The following is a 12,615-nucleotide window of genomic DNA, read 5'->3' on the forward strand; positions in this document are numbered from 1 at the left end:
CTAACATTGCCATTATAATAATGGATGCCTAAATACTGTGCCCCATCTGGACTCACGCCAATGTCTCCCCTCCCACTCCCCCTCCCCCTATGTTCCTTCCTCTGGCTTCACAATTCGCAACTCTTCAATCCTTTTGTCTCACATCTTTTATTTTATTTTCATATCTGGCCTTCGTCCAACCATGTGCCTATCAATAAATGCATGCTATTTTATTATCACAGTTAAACTCTTTGTTTTGCATACCATACACAAGGTATGCAAAGCATTGCACATATAGGGCGCTGCCAAAGTTACAAAGTGTTCAGTGTAGTCCCAATAGTGCCTCTTCATTCTCGGCACCCCCCTCACGCCGGGTTCCTCTTTGTTCTCTGAAGCCCCCCCCCCCCCCCCATCCACACCCTCCAAATCGCCCTCTTCTGTGTTCACCTATTACTGGCCATGCTTTGTCCTGCCCCTTCCACTCTTCCAGCTTTCTTTCCCCACATTCCTATAATCAGCCTGAAGAAGGGTCTCAACCTAAAACGTCACCTATCCATGTTCTTCAGGGATGCTGCCTGACCCACTGAGTTACTCCAGCACTTTGTGACTTTTTTTACTGTATGGATCTTTCCTGTCTCCAATTTTGTTTAGTTGTTCATGTGTGTCACGTGAGAGCGAGCCAGATCTTGCTGAGAAATGAAATAAGTTCAGGTCATCATGAATTTATGAACTGATGAACAATATAATGTAAGAAAATAACTGCAGATGCTGGTACAAATCGAAGGTATTTATTTCACAAAATGCTGGAGTAACTCAGCAGGTCAGGCAGCATCTCAGGAGAGAAGGAATGGGTGACATTTCGGGTCGAGTCTGAAGAAGGGTCTCGACCCGAAACGTCACCCATTCCTTCTTCGGAAAGCAATGGGTTGCACTGATCTTAATGCTCTGACAACACACTCCAATTACCATTCTCCACCTGATGCTTAAACAATGAATGCTAATATACTGTTTGGCTATGCAGACATCATATGAGACGATGACATGGATATTGTGGGCCGAAGGGCCTGTTCCTGTGCTGTGCTGTTCAATGATTACTAACTTCATGTTTACAGCTGACTTTCCATAAACAATTTGTGAGTGACCACAGTGAGAGTATTGAGATGGGAGTGAACACCTATTGTAAGTGAGTTTGCAGAAACCAATTATGGTTGCCTATAAATAACTCAACTGGGTTCATCCATTTGGATACTAACCACCAAGTGGCCTGAATGTTTGTATGTTTGCATCACTGAAATGTAACCACAAAATAACCTTGTTCTGCCATCTGAACTCTGGGGCTATTTAATTTAACACTAGACCAAATGGACCCGTTGGGCCCAAATCACTCCTGCATTGGTGCACCACCATCTCCCCCCCCATCCCCCTCCCCTCATCCCCCCCTCCCCCCTTCCCCTCTCCCCGACTCCATCCCCTAACCTCCCTTATCCTTCCCCCCTCCCTCCCTAGGAGATAGATTTAAACTTTAAAAATGTGAATAACTTTAAAAATATAACACCGATTTCAATGAAACTTCTTCCATTAGCACCAAAGGGATGGCGGTGAGTAAGGTGGGCCTAAAATTGTTGCGCTATCGTGTACCGTTTTGACTGTAGTTCAGGAACAAACAAACAAACAAACGAGAGTTTTAATAGATAGATATCTGCTAAAAGAATTGTTATGCTCCACAAGAACATGCTTGTAAGTTATATATTTGTAGTTACTGAAATAGTATTATTCAGAAAGTGCTATTTGTTAAGCTCTAGCACTAATTCTGAAGATTCACTAATTTGATATATACCAATGAATAACTTTCAGATTGATCACTTAACAATTACCTTAGACATAGCCAGCCAACTGGTGCAGGAAGGAACTGCAGATGCTGGTTTAAACCGAAGGTGGACATAAAATGCTGGAGTAACTCTGCGGGACAGGCAGCATCTCTGGATAGAAGGAATGGGTGACGTTTCGGGTCAAGACCCTTCTTCAGACTGAAGACAGGACAGTCTGAAGAAGGGTCTCGACCCGAAACGTCACCCATTCCTTCTATCCAGAGACGCTGCCTGGCCCGCTGAGTTACTCCAGCATTTTGTGTCTATCGCCAGCCAACTGATAACGCTCGGAGTCTGAAGAATCCCAACCCGTCCTTTTACTCCAGGGATGCTGCCTGGCCCGTTGAGTTATTCCAGCTCTTTGTGTCTTTGTCTGATAATGCTGTCAACCCACGTGGCATTACTAGTGACTATTCTTAGTGTAGGATATTGCAGTATATGTTCCTTCGGCATATGACAGCGGCAATTGTCAATGGTTCACTTGACTGTTCAATAATTCATGTAGAACGTCAGATATCTGGGCAATCTTTATATGGATGTGCACTGAATCAAGCTAAGTGCAGGACGATGAATGGCTATATTTTCCAAACAAGGGCATTTCCTGTGTAGATTTTGATATCTACTGTGATGTAGATACAAATAGTATTTTTTTTAATGCAGATGCTGGAAATCTGAAATAAAGACAGAAATGGTCAGAAACATTTCGCAGGTTAAACAACATCTGTGGTGATGGAAAAACCTGTTGACATTTCACTTAAGGATCATCCATGCAGGTACAGCAGGCAGTGAAGAAAGCCAATGGAATGTTGGCCTTCGTAACAAGAGGAGTTGAGTTTAGGAGCAAAGAGGTCCTTCTACAGTTGTACCGGGCCCTGGTGAGACCGCACCTGGAGTACTGTGTGCAGTTTTGGTCTCCAAATTTGAGGAAGGATATTCTTGCTATGGAGGGTGTGCAGCGTAGGTTCACTAGGTTAATTCCCGGAATGGCGGGAATGTCGTATGTTGAAAGGCTGGAGCGATTGGGCTTGTATACACTGGAATTTAGAAGGATGAGGGGGGATCTTATTGAAACATATAAGATAATTAGGGGATTGGACATATTAGAGGCAGGAAACATGTTCCCAATGTTGGGGGAGTCCAGAACAAGGGGCCACAGTTTAAGAATAAGGGGTAGGCCATTTAGAACGGAGATGAGGAAGAACTTTTTCAGTCAGAGAGTGGTGAAGGTGTGGAATTCTCTGCCTCAGAAGGCAGTGGAGGCCAGTTCGTTGCATGCTTTCAAGAGAGAGCTGGATAGAGCTCTTAAGGATAGCGGAGTGAGGGGGTATGGGGAGAAGGCAGGAACGGGGTACTGATTGAGAGTGATCAGCCATGATCGCATTGAATGGCGGTGCTGGCTCGAAGGGCTGAATGGCCTACTCCTGCACCTATTGTCTATTGTCTATTGTCTAAGTCGAGGTTCTGCAGATGCTGGAATCCTGAGCAAAAGACAAAGTGCAGGTGTAACTCAGAAGGCCAGGCAGCATCTGTGGAGGGAATGGATGGGCTGCGTTCAGGTTAGGACCCTTCTTACCGAAACATCGCCCACCCATTTGTTCCACAGATGCTGCCTGACCCACTAAGTTGTTCCAGCACTTTGCGTTTTACTCAATCCTCCATATAAAAAATGTCTTCCACTCTCCACAGATGCATCACAGTTCATTAATCTATATTGAAGAAGGCCTTGCATGGCTAAGCCTGAATCCACATTTACCCTGTCTGTACCAGTGAAATTCAATTTTGATTAGAATGAGGAAAGGTCTTTGAGGATGTTAACATAATTTTCTTATTTATTTTTTCTAATTGTTCTTTGCAATGTACTAATTTTATCTGTATACCATTTGCTCCCCTGCACGACTTTTTGAATCTTGCTGCACTTTTAATGAGACTTTGATCGTTGGTAACCATGTTTGCAAATGACGACCTTACCAAAATAGAATTTTCAGAGTTATTTTTATGGGGTCAGAGTTTGAGAAAATAAAACTACAATATACAGTGTGAGTAAATGTTCATGTCTATTAATATCCTTCATAGATATTTAGAAATTATATTTCCTTGTTCCTTTGTGGTTGAAGTGATAAAACTGACAAAGTGTAATGGAAACAAAAGTGTACTTGCACTAGACAGTACTGCAGCTAAAATTTAAAATGGTCAGTTTAGGCTGCTAATTTAAAACTAGATCTTAATTCACTGGCTTTATAAATGTGATAATATCACAGTTCAATCACCAACATAACGGAAAGGGAGTAGTTGTTAAAAATAAAACATAACCTGATATAGTTTAGACTAATGTGTAGACTAATGTGCTTTGTTACTGACTATCTTTGTGTTAACAGATACTAAAGAAGATGCACAGTTCGCACGCAATCCATCCTAGGGGCAGTTTAGTTTAGTTTAGAGATACAGCATTGAAACAGGCCCTTTGACCCATCAGCTCCACGTCGACCAGTGATCCTCATGCACTAGCACTATCCTACATACTAGAAGCAATTTACAATTTTTACTGAAGCCAATTAAAGGGTCTCGACTCGAAATGTCACCCATTCCTTCTCTCCAGAGATACTGCCTGTCCCGCTGAGTTGCTCCAGCATTTTGTGTCTATCTTCGGTTTAAATCAGCATCTCCAATTCCTTCCTACACAACCAACAAACCCGTGTGTCTTTGGAGTGTGGGAGGAAACCATAGCTCCCGGTGAAAACCCACATGGTCACGGGGAGAACGTACAAACTCCATACAGATAGCATCCCATTGTCAGGATCGAACCTGGGTCTCCAGCGCTGTAAGGCAGCAACTCTACCATTGCACCACTATGCTGCCCAGTTGTGAAGCGAACAAACCTGAAGATAATATTTACTTGTCAAAGTTAATACAAGTAAAATTATGAGTAAAGTTATGCATTAATTAAAGTCTTTCTGGTCAAAATTCTTCATTCTAACAGAAAATACGTAACAACATTTAACATAATTAAAAATATTTTGTCAATACCACCTTGGCAGATTATCCAAATATTTGTTTTTATTTAAGCAGGGAGGTCTTTGGTCATTTTGAATGTAATGTTAATAATTTATCCTCTTATGTTCTTGACATATATTGAACAACAAAAAAACGACACAATTCACTGGTTATCACACTGACTGGTTAGCATGCAACAAAAGCTTTTCACAGTACCATGTGACAATAAACTAGACTAAACTAATTGTTAATATTCTTCAGAGGGGCCTTCTCAGTGTATATGTGACAGTCTTATAAATAATTGCTTTCCAATTACAAATTCCTGCAGAGAATCCTTCTTCTTCTTCTTGCGTTTGAGGCAGCAGTAATAATGTAACGCCCTCCAGGCGCTGTAGCCAGTGCAATGCGCTGTTGTCGAGGGCCGTGAGGTCTACCCCTCCACCAGGGGGACGGAGGACAGTGCCGTCGAAAATGCCGTGCTGCGCTGTTTGCTGGTCTGCTCCACACACGCAGGCTGCTGATGGACGCAACCCCCAACGATGCATGTTGGCGTTGAACCGGCCGACCCCTGTGTGGAGCAGGTTCAGGGCGACCCACTCTTTGCGGGGCATGTCCAAGCCGGGTGGGGCTGTGGTGTTCGGTGCGACAGTGAATTGAGGAGGTCGCGATGTCTGTTCCCAGCTGGTTCTCCATGCAGAGAATCCTGACAAAATGCAATATTCCACAGACCTGTAGGAATCTCTGGCCCATAACTGTGGACATTATAAATGGTGTGTTCAGCTTCGCATTGAGAGTCTGAAGCAGAGAAAAGAGGAGGAGGAGCAAGAGTGGAACATTTGGCCCTTTCTGAATGCTTTGCCATTCAGCACAAACATACGTTCATAACTTCTAGGAGCATAGTTAGGCCATTTGGTTCATTAAGTCTCCTCCTTCATTCATGCCGTTGTATAGGGAGGGCCCTGGTGAGACCACATCTGGAACATTGTGTGTAGTTTTGGTCTCCTAATTTGAGGAAGGACATCCTTGCTATTGAGGCAGTGCAGAGTAGGTTCACGAGGTTAATCCCCGGGATGGCAGGACTGTCATATGAGGAAAGATTGGAAAGACTGAGCTTGTATTCACTGGAGTTTAGAAGGATGAGAGGAGATCTTATGGAGACATCTAAAATTATAAAAGGACTGGACAAGCTAGATGCAGGAAAAATGTTCCCAATGTTGGGGGAGTCCAGGACCAGGGGCCACAGTCTAAGAATAAAGGGGAGGCCATTTAAAACTGAGATGAGAAAAAACTTTTTTTCCCAGAGAGTTGTGAATTTGTGGAATTCTCTGCCACAGAAGGCAGTAGAGGCCAATTTACTGGATGAATTTAAAAGAGAGTTAGATAGAGCTCTAGGGGCTAGCGGAATCAAGGAATATCGGGAGAAGGCAGGCACGGGTTACTGATGATCAGCCATGATCACAATGAATGATCAGCCATGATCACAATGAATGGCGGTGCTGGCTCGAAGGGCCGAATGGCCTCCTCCTGCACCTATTTTCTATGTTTCTATGTTTCTATGTAATCATGGCTGATCAAGGTTTCCCTCTCAACCCCATTCTCCTGCCTTCTCCCCATACCCCTAATGGGATTTCTTGAATCATGAATGATCATCGATCACATTCCTGTATTCCCATTCTCTCTTGCTTTACCTCTGGAGCTTATTGTTTTGAGAAATGTATCCATCTCATTCTTAAATACATTCAGTGACATGGCCTCCACACCCCTTTATGTTGGTAACTTCCATAGCTGAAGAGAACTTTTTCACCCAGTTGCTGAATCTTTTCCTCTGTAATCTGGAAATGTATCTCCCATTCCATGCACTCAACAAGAGGCATCCTACATCCAACCCCTCAGCTCACGCATGGCCTCAGGAGCCCACAGAAGTCTTGCACAGATAGCAGAAGATGGATTGGATGGTTATCGCCACAAATTCGCCTATCCATCTCTTCAGCACCTCCCGCTCCATCCAGGAAAGAGGCTGTATTTTCCACATTGGCCTCATCATTCACTCCAGAACCCACCAAACCAGAGTTGGAAGCAAGTTATCTCGATCATGGATGGACAACTGCCTTAGAAGAAGAGATGTTCTCATTGGCAACCCTGGATGGCTGAGACACATCCCAGTGGCATGTCTATTACTCAGGCATGGCAGCAATTTGCTGTCACATGATCTTATTTCTCTGTGAGCCAATGATTCTCCACTGTTGTGCACTTTTGAAAAATTGATCATTTAAAATGTATACTTCTTCAATCCTTTCTTGTTAACATACTTTGGGCGAACGTCGCTGCTTTTTTTAATCTTCTTTCTGATTGTCCGTGAGATGGTCTGTTTCCTTGCTGTATCTCTATAACTCAAACAAGCATTTCCTTGTTCAATAATTTTTTTTTAAATGTTTAAAAATTAAATTTTAATTGCTCGTGTAAGAAAATAACTGCAGATGCTGGTACAAATCAAAGGTATTTATTTCACAAAATGCTGGAGTAACTCAGCAGGTCAGGCAGCATCTCAGGAGAGAAGGAATGGGTGACGTTTCGGGTCGAGACCCTTCTTCAGACTGATGTCGGGGGGCGGGACAAAGGAAGGATATAGGTGGAGACAGGAAGATAGAGGGAGAACTGGGAAGGGGGAGGGGAAGAGAGGGATAGAGGAACTATCTAAAGTTGGAGAAGTCAATGTTCATACTGCTGGGCTGCAAATTGCTTGATTATTTTATATTACTGCTTTAGAAATAAATACCAAAATCATCATTGCAACATTTTAATTTTATACCTTTTGTTCATGTGCAAATAATGGGAATAAAATGGAACAGCTTTTTTGGTTTTGATAGTCTTCACTTCAGCCTCCAGCTCGTGTATGATTCTGACAGACCAGTCCCACATGCCAACTATTTTGATGGATTAGCAACGATTCCTCAGATAAGTAGACTTTGCTTACAAAATGCTGACAAGGGATCACACAACTAAAACAGTAAATCTTGATTTTAAAGATTAAACATGCTTTATTTTTCATTTCCAATTTACCTCATAATTTCTGGGTTTTATCTCTGATATCTGGTGGTGATATCATGGTAGTGCCGCGGTTGAGTTGCTGCCTTGCAGTGCCAGAGACCCAGGTTCGATCCTGACTACAGGTGCTGTTTGTACGGAGTTTCTCCCTGTGACCTGTGTGCATTTTCTCTTGGAGTTCCGGTTTCCTCCCACACTCCAAAGACGTACAGGTTTGTAGGCGAATTGGCTTCTGTAAAATTGTAAATAGTCCCCAGTGTGTGTAGGATAGTGTTAATGTGCGGAGATCGTTGATTGGCACAGACTCAGTGGACTGAAGCGTCTGTACCCACGCTGCATTTCTAAGCTAGACTAAACTAAAAAATGTATATTGGGAATATTTGTTTCCATGTTGGGAACATTTTTCATCTATGGCAACCTGGTAATTTCTTTTCCTTCTGTGGTGTTCAAATAAGTGGCAAAGATCAATAGTTGTATCAGATCATAACACAGAATCATTCTGCTTTGATAGAGCAGTCACCTAGAGAATTATAGCATGTTTCCCAAAGGTTTCAGAATTTGTGAAATATCTCCTATTCGAAGGCCCTCGTAATTAGTGAGAATGTAGTTGAAAGCTGAACACAAAAAGAGCAAAACCCTCCATGGTATTAACAGAAACCAGAGATAAGAACCATTTTGTCAATGGTCACCGAGCCAAACACAGGTCAACTTATTGAATATTTGACATAGCTAATTTGCCAGATGTATCTCTGATACAAAACAGATTCAATCAAATAGGAATACCGAGCAAACTATTATTATCAAAAACGTGACCGGCGTGGGTTTTCTCCGAGATCTTCGGTTTCCTCCCACACTCCAAAGACGTACAGGTATGCAGGTAAATTGGCTTGGTAAATGTAAAAATTGTCCCTAGTGTGGGTCGGATAGTGTTAATGTGCAGGGATCACTGGTCGGCGCGGACCCGGTGGGCCGAAGGGCCTGTTTCCATGCTGTATCTCTTAACTAAACTAAACTAAAAAAGCACAAAACGTTGGAGTAACTCAAAGAGTCAGGTGGCATCTCTTGAGAACATGGTCAGGTGATGTTTCATGTCAGGACACTTCATCAGTAGTGGGAGGGGAAAAAGCTGGGAGAGAGTAGGGGCAGAATTTTTGTTATCAATAGCAACACACCAACCACTCCCCAGGGACATTTCCTTCAATATTTATTTTTAAAAACTAATTTGAAATGGAGAGGCAGAAAATGCATGAATTAACAATTAATATTTTCAAATTAGGTAAAATATTACAGAAGAATGGCATTAAATTTAACCATGTTAATAGTTTCCCACCTTGGTTTTGTTTAGAATTTAGTTTAAAGACATAGCGCGGAAACAGGCCCGTCAGTCCACTGAGCCCGCGCTGACCAGCGATCCATTCCCGTTCACCATCCCCTACACACAGTGGGGACAGTTTTACTATTTTACCAAGCCAATCAGCTGACAAACCTGTACATCTTTGGAGTGTGGAGGGAAACCAAAGCTCCCAGAGAAAACCCACACAGGTCATAGGAAGAACATATAAACTCCGTACAGACAGCACCCGTGGTCAGGATCGAACGCGGGTCACTGGCACTGTAAGGCAGCAATGCTACCATTGCACCACCCTGCCGCCCTGATCCTGTCTCTCAGAATTCCCTCCAACACCATTCCCACCACGGATCATGGAAATTTACTGATAAACCTGCTCAATAGATTCAAGATAATATAGGTGCAAATGAGGTGTTCAATTGATATAACATTAACCGATAAACTACGCTGTAGTTTTGTCTGGCATTTGATATTAGATGCAAAACTTCCTTCACGCAGATGTAGAGAAACGGTTTTCAAACTTGTGGCTGCAAACCACACTAATGATGTGCAGAGATCTACTTACGCAGTGAAACCGAGCTCGTAGTGGAAGCAGTCTGTTTACTCATGTTACGAGGTTTTTCACATCCTGGCATTCACGGCACAACAATAATAACCCAGCTCACAATAGACCTTATGCTCATGCTTCAGACCTGAAAATGCGTTCAGAAGCTTTTCATTGAAGTTGCTTTGTTATTAATAAACGAGGTTAAGTGACTATGAGATAGAACTTGCCTGATATTGCAGCGAATGCAAGAATAGAATGCTTGATGGTTTTCATCAGAGATGCAGTGAACTGATATTTAATATACTCCTGCATATTGATAGACTTGTGGGTGTGTGAACATGGCTGGCCTCATGCAAGACAACCCCAATTGCATTCCTGTTTTGTCTTCTCCCTTCTCTTTCTAGAGGTGGTAAGATCTATTTCCAAGTCCTGCAATGTACCTCATTGGTTCAATGGTTCTTTATTGTCACCGGAATTGAGGCCATAATCAAAATGATTAATTTGCAATTGTCTTCATATGGTTTGCAAGTCTAATTCTAGAATTGCCAAAGGTTCCCTCTGAAGTGGAGGGCAGGAGGCAGATGATATGTATAAAGACCACCTTGTGGGCAACTTCCAGAGATCTTGCAGCATGAGCAATGGCATGTGTGAAGATACAGTTAGCACAATGGCATTAGGTTTGCTCATTGCTTTGGATTATTTTGGTTTTGCAATGTTATGGGATCAGGCCACTGGTCATACAAGGTTAGAGGACTCTCCTGTCTGCCTCAGATGGCTTTTGATGTTAGCCAGTTCAATGATGACACCCTTTAATCTTTGGATATTTTGCCTCGTGCCATAATATATAAACTGATTCATCTGAATGAGCACTCCATACATGATGATGATAATGCAGCACGGTGGCGCAGCGGTTGGGCTGCTGCCTTACAGCGCCAGAGACCCAGGATCGATCCTGACTACGGGTGCTGTCTGTGCGGAGTTTGTACATTCTCTCTGTGACCGCATGGGTTTTCTCCGGGTCCTCTGGTTTCCTCCCATACACCAAAAGACATCCAGGTTTGTAGGTTAATTGGCTTTGATAAGATTGTAAATTGTCCCTCATGTGTAGGATAGTGCTATTGTATGGGATAGTCGCTAGTTGGGGACTCAGTGATCCAAAGGACCTGTATCTCTAAAGTCTAAAGTATTTTTATTTAGTCTTTGGATATTTTGCTTCATGCCATAATATAAAAACTGAATAATCTAAATGTGCATGATACTCCATACGTGATATTGCAGATCTATTATGTAATGAAAGGGCATTCTAATGATTGTTTGATGCAACTAGACACAACTTGCTCTAAAAATACTCGCTCACAGTTGTCATTTGGGCTCTACGACTGTTTGGGGCAAGGTTCAACAAATTCTAGTAAACCTGGAATGCAATGCGCCAAGGTGCAATATATTATGTCAGAGCATTGAGCATCAATGTGGGGATGCTATTTTAATCAGAGAGCATCACAGAAAAGCTCACTTAATTATTACATAAAACCCTTGCTTCAGAATCAGAAAACAAGGTTAATTTAATTCCCTCTACCTTACTACTGCAGGTACTATCCCAATGTTAAGAAACATTTAGACAGGTATGTGGATTGGACAGGTTTAGATGAATATGGACCAAACACAGGCAGGTGGAGATGGGACGGTGTGGGCAAGTTGGGCCACAGGGCCTGTTTCCAACACAGCATGACTCTATGACTCAATAACTCATGCAGCCCTGAAATCAATCCATCCCCAGGTGAAAGTACATAACACAGCGAAGAAAGGTAATAAAAGCTGGACCACCTTGAACTGCAAGATTCTTCACAACCAGGTCACACAATCATTGTATTACTTCAGTAAAACAAAATCGGAAATAATTGCTAAGATGCATGTAACTATCAAGGCGCAGTAAGCAATCTAACATTTAAATAAAAGCTAACATTTAAAACAACCATCAGTGGAATATAGTATGTCACCCAATCAATGTTTCCATTTATCTCCTGTCTTGGCTCATTATAGCCTATTATTAATGGCAGTCTTTGTTTATTCATGAAATGAAGTGATTAATCTGTTTATCAAGGAAAGGCAAAATTGATCGGAATTATGTGAAAGGTGAAGCATGCTGTACATAATTCAAATTATGATTCTTGGTCTGAGTAATCTAATTTGGGTAAAAATACACTCACTTAATAAAATTAGAGGCTAGAATATAATGGATACAGATGGAAGAAATGTATTGGATTTACAGATCCAATTCACTTAAAGGGATATTGTTGGTTTGATAATTCAGGTAAGATGACCTGCTCAATATGTAAACACATCTCGGATGATAGGACTAGATCGATGGTTATATCCATTAGAATCATCTCCCATGATATATTTGCTACCAGTTGCATCTTTAGATTAGATCATACTGTCTATCTGCTGCACATTGTATATATTGCCTTGTAAGAGAAGCGAAGAATGAAGGTAACCCATAACATTAAGAACAATTCGAAAGTGCTTTATTATCATATGTCCCAAAACACAACAATGAACGGTTGTAGTTAATCAGTTGCTGTAAATAGTCTTGTATTGTACGCTGCATTTGTTTCTCACCATTTTGTTTTTCCGTACTTAATTAACTTCCATTAGAACTAAAATGGTGTTGGAGATGTGTAACTGTTTTGCCTCCCTCATTATTTATTCCCAATTTCATTTCCTTGTGATTGGAAGATAACGGTGTCTAATGTCAAATGCCGTCACAAATGTCTGTTCTTCTTAGAAGTATCCTCTTCTGATTAACTGTAGGAAATATTTCATCCTTTTCATCTTCA

The sequence above is a fragment of the Rhinoraja longicauda genome, chromosome 22, assembly GCF_053455715.1.
Source record: "Rhinoraja longicauda isolate Sanriku21f chromosome 22, sRhiLon1.1, whole genome shotgun sequence".
Taxonomy (NCBI): Eukaryota; Metazoa; Chordata; class Chondrichthyes; order Rajiformes; family Arhynchobatidae; genus Rhinoraja; species Rhinoraja longicauda.